The sequence below is a fragment of the Poeciliopsis prolifica genome, unplaced genomic scaffold (assembly GCF_027474105.1).
Source record: "Poeciliopsis prolifica strain line A6 unplaced genomic scaffold, Auburn_PproV2 SCAFFOLD003, whole genome shotgun sequence".
Taxonomy (NCBI): Eukaryota; Metazoa; Chordata; class Actinopteri; order Cyprinodontiformes; family Poeciliidae; genus Poeciliopsis; species Poeciliopsis prolifica.
In genome coordinates, this window is record NW_026562378.1 from 1104877 (window position 1) to 1118760 (window position 13884).

At 39.2% G+C, this 13884-nt stretch overlaps 14 non-coding genes across 14 annotated transcripts; all 14 read right to left on the reverse strand.

The window, feature by feature from the left end:
• Positions 1-5118: 5118 nt before the first annotated feature.
• Positions 5119-5190, reverse strand: trnaq-uug (transfer RNA glutamine (anticodon UUG)). The gene has a single exon. It is a non-coding gene; the product is annotated as a tRNA-Gln (tRNA).
• Positions 5191-5320: 130 nt separating this feature from the next.
• On the reverse strand, positions 5321-5393 carry trnav-uac (transfer RNA valine (anticodon UAC)). Its single transcript has one exon. It is a non-coding gene; the product is annotated as a tRNA-Val (tRNA).
• Positions 5394-6382: 989 nt separating this feature from the next.
• On the reverse strand, positions 6383-6455 carry trnav-uac (transfer RNA valine (anticodon UAC)). Its single transcript has one exon. It is a non-coding gene; the product is annotated as a tRNA-Val (tRNA).
• A 783-nt stretch (positions 6456-7238) lies between these two features.
• On the reverse strand, positions 7239-7310 carry trnaq-uug (transfer RNA glutamine (anticodon UUG)). The gene has a single exon. It is a non-coding gene; the product is annotated as a tRNA-Gln (tRNA).
• A 458-nt stretch (positions 7311-7768) lies between these two features.
• On the reverse strand, positions 7769-7840 carry trnaq-uug (transfer RNA glutamine (anticodon UUG)). The gene has a single exon. It is a non-coding gene; the product is annotated as a tRNA-Gln (tRNA).
• A 130-nt stretch (positions 7841-7970) lies between these two features.
• On the reverse strand, positions 7971-8043 carry trnav-uac (transfer RNA valine (anticodon UAC)). Its single transcript has one exon. It is a non-coding gene; the product is annotated as a tRNA-Val (tRNA).
• Positions 8044-8829: 786 nt separating this feature from the next.
• trnaq-uug (transfer RNA glutamine (anticodon UUG)) lies at positions 8830-8901 on the reverse strand. Its single transcript has one exon. It is a non-coding gene; the product is annotated as a tRNA-Gln (tRNA).
• Positions 8902-9031: 130 nt separating this feature from the next.
• trnav-uac (transfer RNA valine (anticodon UAC)) lies at positions 9032-9104 on the reverse strand. Its single transcript has one exon. It is a non-coding gene; the product is annotated as a tRNA-Val (tRNA).
• Positions 9105-9887: 783 nt separating this feature from the next.
• Positions 9888-9959, reverse strand: trnaq-uug (transfer RNA glutamine (anticodon UUG)). The gene has a single exon. It is a non-coding gene; the product is annotated as a tRNA-Gln (tRNA).
• Positions 9960-10089: 130 nt separating this feature from the next.
• trnav-uac (transfer RNA valine (anticodon UAC)) lies at positions 10090-10162 on the reverse strand. Its single transcript has one exon. It is a non-coding gene; the product is annotated as a tRNA-Val (tRNA).
• A 256-nt stretch (positions 10163-10418) lies between these two features.
• trnaq-uug (transfer RNA glutamine (anticodon UUG)) lies at positions 10419-10490 on the reverse strand. The gene has a single exon. It is a non-coding gene; the product is annotated as a tRNA-Gln (tRNA).
• A 130-nt stretch (positions 10491-10620) lies between these two features.
• trnav-uac (transfer RNA valine (anticodon UAC)) lies at positions 10621-10693 on the reverse strand. Its single transcript has one exon. It is a non-coding gene; the product is annotated as a tRNA-Val (tRNA).
• A 787-nt stretch (positions 10694-11480) lies between these two features.
• trnaq-uug (transfer RNA glutamine (anticodon UUG)) lies at positions 11481-11552 on the reverse strand. Its single transcript has one exon. It is a non-coding gene; the product is annotated as a tRNA-Gln (tRNA).
• A 130-nt stretch (positions 11553-11682) lies between these two features.
• trnav-uac (transfer RNA valine (anticodon UAC)) lies at positions 11683-11755 on the reverse strand. The gene has a single exon. It is a non-coding gene; the product is annotated as a tRNA-Val (tRNA).
• Between the last annotated feature and the right edge of the window lie 2129 nt (positions 11756-13884).

Genomic DNA, 13884 nt, shown 5'->3' on the forward strand with positions numbered 1-13884 from the left:
GAGCAAACAACATCACAAAAACAAAGAGAGCACAGATGCCAGGGATAAAGTATAAAGATTTTAATTAATTAAACCAATTTCTTCTTTTTTTTTTTACATGACAAAGCTCAGGCCAAAACTGTATTAGCATTAGTTTCTGATATGCTTATAACAACCGTTTTTTACAAGAGTGATGGACAACAAAGCGCCTTCTCTTGACTCACTGGGGATTCAGTTTTGCTGCAAAAACTGATCTGATTGGACACTAGAAAAGAATAGCATCTCAATGCAAAACAGCAGCAGTGCAGACGTCCCCGATACTCAACCCAAAACTTTCAGATTTCCCACAGAGTCACAATTGACAAAGGCAATCTACAGCTAATCGAGTTTGAAATATAGACACAATAACATACACTTAATGAAATAAAAGACCATCTGTGAGGATATTACTTGAGGTCTGATCTTTTCTGTGGACAGACATAAACACACTTCAGATAAATGAAGCGAACTGGGGATATACAAAAAGGCTTCAGATAAGATCAGCTGTTTGAAAAGCCAGTCTTTACTAGACTTGAGAGTGAGTGAAACGACATTTAAGTTGGGACAGAGCTGACTGCTGATCACCAGAGGACATCCTTTCTGTCCACACTCATCAGTATCTTCAAGGAACCTTTTAAAGAAACTTCAACAACAAGGAGATAACGTATTTTAAATTGAATTCAGTGCTGTGTTATTCTACCAGCCTTCAACAGTCAAATAAAAATAAATCTTATAGTTTCATAGCATTGCATGTATGTAGGATCATGTAGCAAGCAAAAAAATATATATATATATTGTTGTTTTTTCTGGGCATTTATGTATACATTTATAGCTCTAATATACAACATTTAGGCTGGTATTAAGTGATGGTATTCTCTAAGTAAATAACTTGAAGCCAGGAAAAAATCTTAGTGTGTTATGTTTTCGTTTTTGCTCTATCTGACAGGAAACAGGAATCAGAGAGTATCCTGCTGTCTTCCCTCGGACTATTGGTTGGCATTGCCATGACTTTGACATCAGAGGAAAACTGCTCTTATAGACAGCTGACAGTGCTAGACTGAAAATGATTTACATGAGTACAGCAACATTGTTTTACGTGTCATGGCAGTAAAAACAATGTTGCCTTGTTGTTATTAATTATCCCTTTTTCCATTCCCAGGGATGTCATGTCGGCATATGCGATATGAAATCTAAGAAGGTTGGTAACGGCTGATTAACACGTCCTGGATGTTTGTGTTGAGAACAAGGGGGTAATATTTTGAAAATAAATTTCTTTTATGTAGATACATAACTGAAATGATATAGCAAATAGACACTTACTGAAAGAAGATTGTTCTCTTTTTACTAATTATCAATCCAATATTCTTACATGAGACGTTGTCCATGACAATTACACAATCCTTTCCTTGAGCAGAGTGACAGTTGGAACGCCAGGGATTTGTGTAGGATTTAATGTATCGATACTCACCGATGAAAATTTAATACTTTCAGAGGAAAAATATTGATAAATATTGTAGAATCAATAAAATTACACAGCCCTACTGCATAGGAGGATCAGAAATGAGAGCCACTTCAATGTCCTTCCATCGAGCATTATAGTTTTTATTACAATATAAACTATTATCTGGGGTTTAATTTGTATGAATAGAAGTAATTCTTTAGATGTGTACATCACTTGAAATGCTTATGCCTCAGATGTTGTCAGTTTGCCTTATTAGCCATTGGGCTAATGGCTCCATATAAAGAGCAAAAAGGTTACAGTTGGTTGGTCAGTGGCTGGTACTGGAGGTTCAGTCCCGTGAACCTCTCTGGACTGATTTATGGAAACACTAAAAGAGGAAAAGATGCATTACTTTACAAGATTTTGCATCCTTTGGCATTGTTGGCTTATCAGCCACATTAACAGCTCATCACTCATGCATGGTAACAGCTGATTGTAGCATGTGAAGAGTGTGTAGCAGCATGTGTGTGTATATGTGTGTTTACCTGGACAGCAAAGGAAGTCCTGAAGACATTAACAAGATATATGATTTAAACAAATGTCCTGGGAAACACACACGGAAACTTTCGCAATCTCTTTTGCTCTTTTGTCGAAATCTTTCACCAACTGAGTCCAAGGAGATCTGGAAACCATTCAGACTTGTGCTCATAAGACAGCAGTGGGCTTTTCTCCTCCAGTGTTTGTCAATGGCCTTTTCAACAAATCACCAGGACCAGGCGCCAAAGGGTCAGACTGCCCAGCGTGGCTGCACAGATGACCTGGCCTAGTGTTCAACAACAGACACAAACTACGATTGGCTTTGTGCAGGTAAAGATGATCCAGATCCAGCAGGCCTGTCTGGCAGACTGCTGAGCAGAATGAGTGCTTGGGATCAGCAGTGAAATAAGGTTTAAGTAGGAAGAGCAATGAGGAGGAACTGCCAAAACAACACCAAGAATTTAGCTAAATGATGTGACTTTTATGTCAGTTTGATGAAAATAAGTTGATCAGATTAATGTTCTAAAATCCACTAGAGACAGAGCTCTCATAGCATCACAGTTCATAAAACGTTTTGTGTCATTCCAACATATTGAATACATAACTCTTTTGTAAAACAACCCACTACAGTTTTCCTAAAAAGCATCCATGCATAACCGTTCCCCAGGAGCCGGGGCTCGTCAGCCAAAACAGAAAAGCTGATTGGTTTTAAATGACACAGATGACAGTATCTCCTCATTAAGTGGTTTTATTGGGCAGTTGTTTGAGGTGGATTTTATTGACAGCATCCAAAAGACAGAGTAAAATACCATGGTATATTTAGTTTTCCTTTGACTTCACAATTATGTTAAAAATCAGAAAATACTTCATCAGTCCCAAAGGGAATTTAAATTTTGTAACTCATATTGTCCAGGTTTCTTTGATGAATGATTCGTTATTGACAACTTCTCCTTCTGTTCGCTGATTGATTTAAATTTGAGGGGAGAATTCAAAATCAATAGGAGAAATCCCAACTGGAGCACTGAAGGGAGATGAAAATCAAATAGGCGAAGGGCAGGCTAGACATATTCCTGTTCCTCATAAAATCCATAATCACTGACCCACAGACCAAAGATAAACATTTTTGGGTCATTTGAGATTTTAAATTGCCTAACGTTGTCAGTAACTGAGCATGGTGTTCCATACGTGTAGTCTTTCTAGGAATCTGGAACAGGTGAATCCCTAAGGTTAAAATCCCTTTTGACATCTTTTGCTCTCTTCAAACCAAGCCAAAGACTTCCAGTTGTTAAAGCCGTCTGGTCTCTAAGGTTAAATGACTCCAAGAATTTGCATGCTGAAGAAAAGGATATATTGTGTCCATCTCCTGAGCCAACACGTTTCCCACAGAGCTAAAAAACACGCAAATATGCACACACACAAAGACACACTCTTGGTTATGGTTTTCCCACAGAGCTTGGCGCTCCTGGGAGAGTAAATTGCCGTAATCCGGGGCAGCAAATTCAGACACAGCAATTATACCTCCATGAACGACCTGAGAACCTCCGCACACACATGCATGCGCATGTAGCACCTTGCGCCATAATTCACATTTTTACCAGATGAACAAATGGCACCAAACAAAAGCATAATACACTCACTCTGTCTGTGTTGTACATAATACACTCACTCTGTCTGTGTTGTACATGACCAGAGGTTCTCCAACATGCTCATGCTGACATACACAGAAGCACAGTTATGAAACTGCATATGTAACCACACACACACAAATTGTCATCCACCTGTCAACACTGGAGCAAATTAACTGACATCAAACACCAGGACACACAGGCTTTAACATGTAGGGGACACTGGCTTGCTGGGAGAAATGGAGCAAGGGGAGGAGAAACGGAAAGATGGCGGAAGTGGAGGTGGAGTAAAATGTTTAAGAGGGTTGCATATAGTAGAAAGAATAGAAAAAAAGGGATACAAAAAGATTTAATCTTTAAAATGATAAATAGTTGAAAATATATGAATTTCTCACTGAAATATGTACATACAGGCGTGGCAGTGGCTCAGGGATAAAGTGTGCAGGTCTTTCCTCTCTCTCAACATGTACATAGTTCCAATATTAACAAAGACAGCAAAATAATGTTTTTCATACACATTGGAGTATCTCCAAGTCCAAGCTCTTATTTTTTTAAATGCATGTAGAGCCCACAGATCACTAAACATTGAAAATAAATTTTGCACCATGTATGAACAGCCAACTTTACTGCATGCACAATAAAACTTTTGGCTTCTTAAACTGTGTAACTGTCGCAGATGAGCATATGGAAATGTACCTCTGTAGACCCGCGTTAGCTCATTCTTTTGCGGAAAAAGTGCAGACTGAGCAAGCAAAACATAAACATAAAAATAACCTCATTCCACAAGAAAAAAACAGAACACACTTTAAATGACATGTTTGAAATTCAAAAAAATAAAATATTTATTGATCAGTCTAAAACGTGTCCTTTACCTTGGAATTTGTGTATACAATTTTGTTTGTGTTGCCAGGTGACAATTGCATTCCTATCAAAGTAATCAAAATTTATAAAAATCTAGTGACTTGAAATTCAACATCTAATGTCTCCAATTGACATTTTATCAGTTAAATTTTAATGTGAGATGGGTCTCGATAGAACAATAATTAAATTTCCCTAATTCCAAGGGGATTAGCAATTATCCCCTTCTTGCGTTCAAAAAAGCAGTTCTCTACAATTACATCACACCTTTAATTTTAGCTACCTACAATGCATGACTGCAGTTATATGCTCTTTCGATTCTAAACATACGATTGTTAGTTAACACACCACTTAAAGATAACCCTGACATTTCTGTGCCTACAAACATGGGTCAGAAAAGGCATCAGATCAGTCAGCAATATTTATACCATTACTGTCTTTGTCAGCTTCAGTCAACTACCTGAATTTTATGACTTTCATAGATATAATCATTTCAAATATTTGCAGAACAGTCTCTGGATTGAGAGCCAAACACAAGAGATATTTCCAAATGAACCAGAGGAAACTCTGCTTGAAACATGTCAGCTGTAACTCTGCTTGAAACATCATTGTCTTCCATATGAAAGGAGAAGAGACAAAAGGTTCTACTGAGACTTGAACTCAGACTGCTGGAGTCAAAGTCCAGAGTGCTAACCTTTACACCATAGAACCAACATGTAAGCCAAGCAGCCTTGATTTCAAAGATATCTGCATTGGAATCGATTGGCATAAGAAACGTGACGAAAGTGGAAGACTCCTCTAGTGTCACTACAACCTCGCGAACAAATGTTCTTCAATAAACTGTTTCTGTCTGATTTCGAACCAGAGACCTTTTACATGTAAAGTAAACGTGATAACCACTACACTACAGAAACCACTACTTTTTGCCATTTTTCAGTTTGCGGTTCCAAAATTGAAGATGTGACAATCAAGGCTAGAAGCTTCTCCTGACACTTGCATTAATGTGGCTGGATACAGAGGCCACCTTACAACAATTACACCAGGGAACCTTTGTTGACCATCAAAAACCTGTGATCAATAGAACATACAAAAATTCTATGCTAGTTTTCACTTTGGGTTTCCATCATTGACATCAAGAAATGTCTTCCATATGGAAGGAGAAGAGTCAAAAGGTTCTACTGAGACTTGAACTCAGATTGCTGGAGGCAAAGTCCAGAGTGCTAACCTTTACACCACAGATCCAACATGGAAGCCAAGCAGCCTTGATTTCAAAGATCTCTGCATTGGAGTCGATTGGCATAAGAAACTTGACGAAAGTGGAAGACTCCTGTAGTGTCACTACAACCTCGCGAACGAATGTTCTTCAATAAACTGTTTCTGTCTGGTTTCGAACCAGAGACCTTTTGTGAGTAAAGCAAACGTGATAACCACTACACTACAGAAACCAACAAGTTTTCCCTTTTTTCAGCTTGCAGCACCCAAATTGAAGATGTGACAATCAAGACTTGTACCTTGTCCTGACACTTGCATTATTCTGGCTGGATACAGAGGCCACCTTACAACCATTACACCAGGGAACCTTTGTTGACCATCAAAAACCTGTGATCAACAGAACATACAGAAATTCTATGCAAGTTTTCACTTTGAGGTTCCATCATTGACATCAAGAAATGTCTTCCATATGGAAGGAGAAGAGACAAAAGGTTCTACTGAGACTTGAACTCAAATTGCTGGAGTCAAAGTCCAGAGTGCTAACCTTTACACCATAGAACCAACAGGTAAGCCAAGCAGCCTTGATTTCAAAGATCTCTGCCTTGGAGTCGATTGGCATAAGAAAGGTGACGAAAGTGGAAGACTCCTCTAGTGTCACTACAACCTCGCGAACAAATGTTCTTCAATAAACTGTTTCTGTCTGATTTCGAACCAGAGACATTTTGCGTGTAAAGCAAACGTGATAACCACTACACTACAGAAACCACTACTTTTTGCCATTTTTCAGTTTGCGGTTCCAAAATTGAAGGTGTGACAATCAAGGCTAGAAGCTTCTCCTGACACTTGCATTAATGTGGCTGGATACAGAGGCCACCTTACAACAATTACACCAGGGAACCTTTGTTGACCATCAAAAACCTGTGATCAACAGAACATACAAAAATTCTATGCTAGTTTTCACTTTGAGTTTCCATCATTGACATCAAGAAATATCTTCCATATGGAAGGAGAAGAGTCAAAAGGTTCTACTGAGACTTGAACTCAGATTGCTGGAGTCAAAGTCCAGAGTGCTAACCTTTACACCACAGATCCAACATGGAAGACAAGCAGCCTTGATTTCAAAGATCTCTGCATTGGAGTCGATTGGCATAAGAAATGTGACCAAAGTGGAAGACTCCTGTATTGTCACTACAACCTCGCAAACAAATGTTCTTCAATAAACTGTTTGTCTGGTTTCGAACCAGAGACCTTTTGCGTGTAAAGCAAACGTGATAACCACTACAGTACAGAAACCAACAAGTTTTCCCTTTTTTCAGCTTGCTGCACCCAAATTGAAGATGTGACAATCAAGACTTGTAGCTTCTCCTGACACTTGCATTATTCTGGCTGGATACAGAGGCCACCTTACAACCATTACACCAGGGAACCTTTGTTGACCATCAAAAACCTGTGATCAATGGAACATACAAAAATTCTATGCGAGTTTTCACTTTGTTTCCATCATCGAAATCAAGAAATGTCTTCCATATGGAAGGAGAAGAGACAAAAGGTTCTACTGAGACTTGAACTCAGATTGCTGGAGTCAAAGTCCAGAGTGCTAACCTTTACACCATAGAACCAACTTGTAAGCCAAGCAGGCTTGATTTCAAAGATCTCTGCCTTGGAGTCGATTGGCATAAAAAAAGTGACGAAAGTGGAAGACTCCTGTATTGTCACTACAACCTCGCGAAAGAATGTTCTTCAATAAACTGTTTCTGTCTGATTTCAAACCACAGACCTTTTGCGTGTAAAGCAAACGTGATATCCACTACACTACAGAAACCACTACTTTTTGCCATTTTTCAGTTTGCGGTTCCAAAATTGAAGGTGTGACAATCAAGGCTAGAAGCTTCTCCTGACACTTGCATTAATGTGGCTGGATACAGAGGCCACCTTACAACAATTACACCAGGGAACCTTTGTTGACCATCAAAACCTGTGATCAATAGAACCTACAAAAATTCTATGCTAGTTTTCACTTTGAGTTTCCATCATTGACATCAAGAAATGTCTTCTATATTGAAGGAGAAGAGTCAAACGGTTCTACTGAGACTTGAACTCAGATTGCTGGAGTCAAAGTCCAGAGTGCTAACCTTTACACCATAGAACCAACATGTAAGCCAAACAGCCTTGATTTCAAAGATCTCTGCATTGGAGTCGATTGGCAAAAGAAAGGTGACCAAAGTGGAAGACTCCTCTAGTGTCACTACAACCTCGCGAAAGAATGTTCTTCAATAAACTGTTTCTGTCTGGTTTCGAACCAGAGACCTTTTGCGTGTAAAGCAAACGTGATAACCACTACACTACAGAAACCAACAAGTTTTCCATTTTTTCAGCTTGCAGCACCCAAATTGAAGATGTGACAATCAAGACTTGTAGCTTCTCCTGACACTTGCATTATTCTGGCTGGATACAGAGGCCACCTTACAACCATTACACCAGGGAACCTTTGTTGACCATCAAAAACCTGTGATCAACAGAACATACAAAAATTCTATGCTGGTTTTCACTTTGAGGTTCCATCATTGACATCAAAAATGTCTTCCATATGGAAGGAGAAGAGTCAAAAGGTACTACTGAGTCTTGAACTCAGATTACTGGAGTCAAAGTCCAGAGTGCTAACCTTTACACCATAGAACCAATATGTAAGCCTAGTAACCCTGATTTCAAAGATCTCTGCATTGGAGTCGATTGCCGTAAGTTAGGTGACCAAAGTGGAAGACTCCTGTAATGTCACTACAACCTCACAAACGAATATTTTTCAATAAACTGTTTCTGTCTGGTTTTGAACCAGAGAACTTTTGTGTGTAATGCAAACGCCATAACCATTCCACTACAGAAACCACCATGTTTTGGAAGTTTTCAGTTTGCGGTTCCAAAATTGAAGATATGACAATCAAGACTAGAAGCTTCTCCTGACACTTGCATTATTCTGGCTGGATACAGAGGCCACCTTACAACCATTACACAAGGGAACCTTTGTTGACCATCAAAAACCTGTGATCAACAGAACATTCAGAAATTCTATGCAAGTTTTCACTTTGAGGTTCCATCATTGACATCAAGAAATGTCTTCCATATGGAAGGAGAAGAGACAAAAGGTTCTACTGAGACTTGAACTCAGATTGCTGGAGTCAAAGTCCAGAGTGCTAACCTTTACACCATAGAACCAACATGTAAGCCAAGCAGCCTTGATTTCAAAGATCTCTGCATTGGAGTCGATTGGCATAAGAAACACGACGAAAGTGGAAGACTCCTCTAGTGTCACTACAACCTCGCGAACAAATGTTCTTCAATAAACTGTTTCTGTCTGGTTTCGAACAAGAGACCTTTTGCGTGTAAAGCAAATGTGATAACCACTACACTACAGAAACCAACAAGTTTTCCCTTTTTTCAGCTTGCTGCACCCAAATTGAAGATGTGACAATCAAGACTTGTAGCTTCTCCTGACACTTGCATTAATGTGGCTGGATACAGAGGCCACCTTACAACAATTACACCAGGGAACCTTTGTTGACCATCAAAAACCTGTGATCAATAGAACATACAAAAATTCTATGCTAGTTTTCACTTTGACGTTCCATCATTGACATCAAGAAATGTCTTCCATATGGAAGGAGAAGAGACAAAAGCTTCTACTGAGACTTGAACTCAGATTGCTGGAGTCAAAGTCCAGAGTGCTAACCTTTACACCACAGATCCAACATGGAAGCCAAGCAGCCTTGATTTCAAAGATCTCTGCATTGGAGTCGATTGGCATAAGAAACGTGACGAAAGTTGAAGACTCCTCTAGTGTCACTACAACCTCGCAAACAAATGTTCTTCAATAAACTGTTTGTCTGGTTTCGAACCAGAGACCTTTTGCGTGTAAAGCAAACGTGATAACCACTACAGTACAGAAACCAACAAGTTTTCCCTTTTTTCAGCTTGCTGCACCCAAATTGAAGATGTGACAATCAAGACTTGTAGCTTCTCCTGACACTTGCATTATTCTGGCTGGATACAGAGGCCACCTTACAACCATTACACCAGGGAACCTTTGTTGACCATCAAAAACCTGTGATCAATGGAACATACAAAAATTCTATGCGAGTTTTCACTTTGTTTCCATCATCGAAATCAAGAAATGTCTTCCATATGGAAGGAGAAGAGACAAAAGGTTCTACTGAGACTTGAACTCAGATTGCTGGAGTCAAAGTCCAGAGTGCTAACCTTTACACCATAGAACCAACATGTAAGCCAAGCAGCCTTGTTTTCAAAGATCTCTGCCTTGGAGTCGATTGGCATAAGAAAGGTGACGAAAGTGGAAGACTCCTCTAGTGTCACTACATCCTCGCGAACAAATGTTCTTCAATAAACTGTTTCTGTCTGATTTCAAACCAGAGACCTTTTGCATGTAAAGCAAACGTGATAACCACTACACTACAGAAACCACTACTTTTTGCCATTTTTCAGTTTGCGGTTCCAAAATTGAAGGTGTGACAATCAAGGCTAGAAGCTTCTCCTGACACTTGCATTAATGTGGCTGGATACAGAGGCCACCTTACAACAATTACACCAGGGAACCTTTGTTGACCATCAAAAACCTGTGATCAATAGAACCTACAAAAATTCTATGCTAGTTTTCACTTTGAGTTTCCATCATTGACATCAAGAAATGTCTTCTATATTGAAGGAGAAGAGTCAAACGGTTCTACTGAGACTTGAACTCAGATTGCTGGAGTCAAAGTCCAGAGTGCTAACCTTTACACCATAGAACCAACATGTAAGCCAAACAGCCTTGATTTCAAAGATCTCTGCATTGGAGTCGATTGGCAAAAGAAAGGTGACCAAAGTGGAAGACTCCTGTATTGTCACTACAACCTCGCGAAAGAATGTTCTTCAATAAACTGTTTCTGTCTGGTTTCGAACCAGAGACTTTTTGCGTGTAAAGCAAACGTGATAACCACTGCACTACAGAAACCAACATGTTTTCCCCTTTTTCAACTTGCAGCACCCAAATTGAAGATGTGACAATCAAGACTTGAAGCTTCTCCTGACACTTGCATTATTCTGGCTGGATACAGAGGCCACCTTACAACCATTACATCAGGGAACCTTTGTTGACCATCAAAAACCTGTGATCAATAGAACATACAAAAATTCTATGCTAGTTTTCACTTTGAGGTTCCATCATTGACATCAAAAAATGTCTTCCATATGGAAGGAGAAGAGTCAAAAGGTACTACTGAGTCTTGAACTCAGATTACTGGAGTCAAAGTCCAGAGTGCTAACCTTTACACCATAGAACCAATATGTAAGCCTAGTAACCCTGATTTCAAAGATCTCTGCATTGGAGTCGATTGCCGTAAGTTAGGTGACCAAAGTGGAAGACTCCTGTAATGTCACTACAACCTCACAAACGAATATTTTTCAATAAACTGTTTCTGTCTGGTTTTGAACCAGAGAACTTTTGTGTGTAATGCAAACGCCATAACCATTCCACTACAGAAACCACCATGTTTTGGAAGTTTTCAGTTTGCGGTTCCAAAATTGAAGATATGACAATCAAGACTAGAAGCTTCTCCTGACACTTGCATTATTCTGGCTGGATACAGAGGCCACCTTACAACCATTACACAAGGGAACCTTTGTTGACCATCAAAAACCTGTGATCAACAGAACATTCAGAAATTCTATGCAAGTTTTCACTTTGACGTTCCATCATTGACATCAAGAAATGTCTTCCATATGGAAGGAGAAGAGACAAAAGGTTCTACTGAGACTTGAACTCAGATTGCTGGAGTCAAAGTCCAGAGTGCTAACCTTTACACCATAGAACCAACATGTAAACCAAGCAGCCTTGATTTCAAAGATCTCTGCATTGGAATCAATTGGCATAAGACACGTGACGAAAGTGTAAGACTCCTGTATTGTCACTACAACCTCGCGAACAAATGTTCTTCAATAAACTGTTTCTGTCTGGTTTCGAACCAGAGACCTTTTGCGTGTAAAGCAAACGTGATAACCACTACACTACAGAAACCAACATGTTTTACCCTTTTCTCAGCTTGCAGTACCCAAATTGAAGATGTGACAATCAAGACTTGAAGCATCTCCTGACACTTGCATTATTCTGGCTGGATACAGAGGCCACCTTACAACCATTACACCAGGGAACCTTTGTTGACCATCAAAAACCTGTGATCAATAGAACATACAAAAATTCTATGCTAGTTTTCACTTTGAGGTTCCATCATTGACATCAAGAAATATCTTCCATATGGAAGGAGAAGAGACAAAAGGTTCTACTGAGACTTGAACTCAGATTGCTGGAGGCAAAGTCCAGAGTGCTAACCTTTACACCATAGAACCAACATGTAAGCCAAGCAGCCTTGATTTCAAAGATCTCTGCATTGGAGTCGATTGGCATAAGAAACGTGACGAAAGTTGAAGACTCCTCTAGTGTCACTACAACCTCGCAAACAAATGTTCTTCAATAAACTGTTTGTCTGGTTTCGAACCAGAGACCTTTTGCGTGTAAAGCAAACGTGATAACCACTACAGTACAGAAACCAACAAGTTTTCCCTTTTTTCAGCTTGCTGCACCCAAATTGAAGATGTGACAATCAAGACTTGTAGCTTCTCCTGACACTTGCATTATTCTGGCTGGATACAGAGGCCACCTTACAACCATTACACCAGGGAACCTTTGTTGACCATCAAAAACCTGTGATCAATGGAACATACAAAAATTCTATGCGAGTTTTCACTTTGTTTCCATCATCGAAATCAAGAAATGTCTTCCATATGGAAGGAGAAGAGACAAAAGCTTCTACTGAGACTTGAACTCAGATTGCTGGAGTCAAAGTCCAGAGTGCTAACCTTTACACCATAGAACCACCATGTGTTCATATCCTACATCTGACATCATGACACAAAGCTTTTGTCATGATGGACACACGCTTCCCCAGGCACACATTCAGTGCTGTAGTGGCCCAGTGATGGAGCGTCACCCACTGAAGAAGACCTTAGTTCTCGATGCGGCCTGATGACCTTTCCTTTACATCTTCCCCCTCTTTCATTATCCACTTTCCTCTCTTACTGCTCTCAAATAAAGGCTGCCTGAGCCAAAAATAGCTTTGTATCCTTTATTAGCTCACTTCTTCATTTGCAGTAAACTAAATGATGTGAGTGAGACTGACTTAAATTTATCAAGTTAAAGCAACTTGATAAATTAAGTTGAATAGATTTAATTTAATTACTTGCTACCAGTTGAAGCAATTCAATTACGTTGATTCAACTATTTTCTTTTTTCAGTGCAGAAGCAGCAGCTCAGAGCCACTGGACAAGCTGAAGTTACAATCTCAACATTGAGGTTTCTTGTTGGCAGTTCTCACTCGACCCAATGCTTCATCGGGCCACACTGCACATCTGGTGAAACCAAGGAAGAGAACATTTGGAGTATAAACAGCAATTTATATTGGAGTTTGAAAGATCTACTCCAATTTAATATCGGAAAAGATCTTTAAAAAAAAAAAAAACTAAAGTAATGATTTTCTTATAAAATCCTTTTTTTGGGGGGGGGGACTCTGACATAATCCAGAAAAGCTTATGTTAGCAATGCAAATCTTTAAAATACATGACAATGATTAATCTGCTTCACTTCAAAATAATGCCCGACTCAGTCTTGTGGACAATTATCCGTTCTCCATGCTGAGTTCCTGATGTATGAGGTTAAAAAAAAAAAAGTCAGTGAGTTGAATTCACAGATTCCATTTAACAACAAAATATAGCTGCTCTATTTCTCATGCCACCTTTATGAGTTGGAAAGACAAAATGGCAACCAAGAACAGCTTGTGATTTGCTTTGTTAGTCTCTATCTAAGCTTCACCCTAAAGAGGGTGTTGCCTCGTCTGTCATTTCATGTGAGCCGAGCTCTCACTTGCATTTCCTAACATGTCATTTCCTTTATGTTTAGGTTAGCAACTAGCGAAAAGAGATAGAAGGAAAATACAGAATGTATTTATTCTCAAGTCTTGTAACAAATGTGAAGTTGCTGCAGTCTTTACCTTTCCTGGTTACAAATGTTAAAATAATTTATTTAAATACTATAAAACATAAACAATGTATGAATTAAGGTTGTCACTATTCCTCAAATGGTTCAAGTATCTA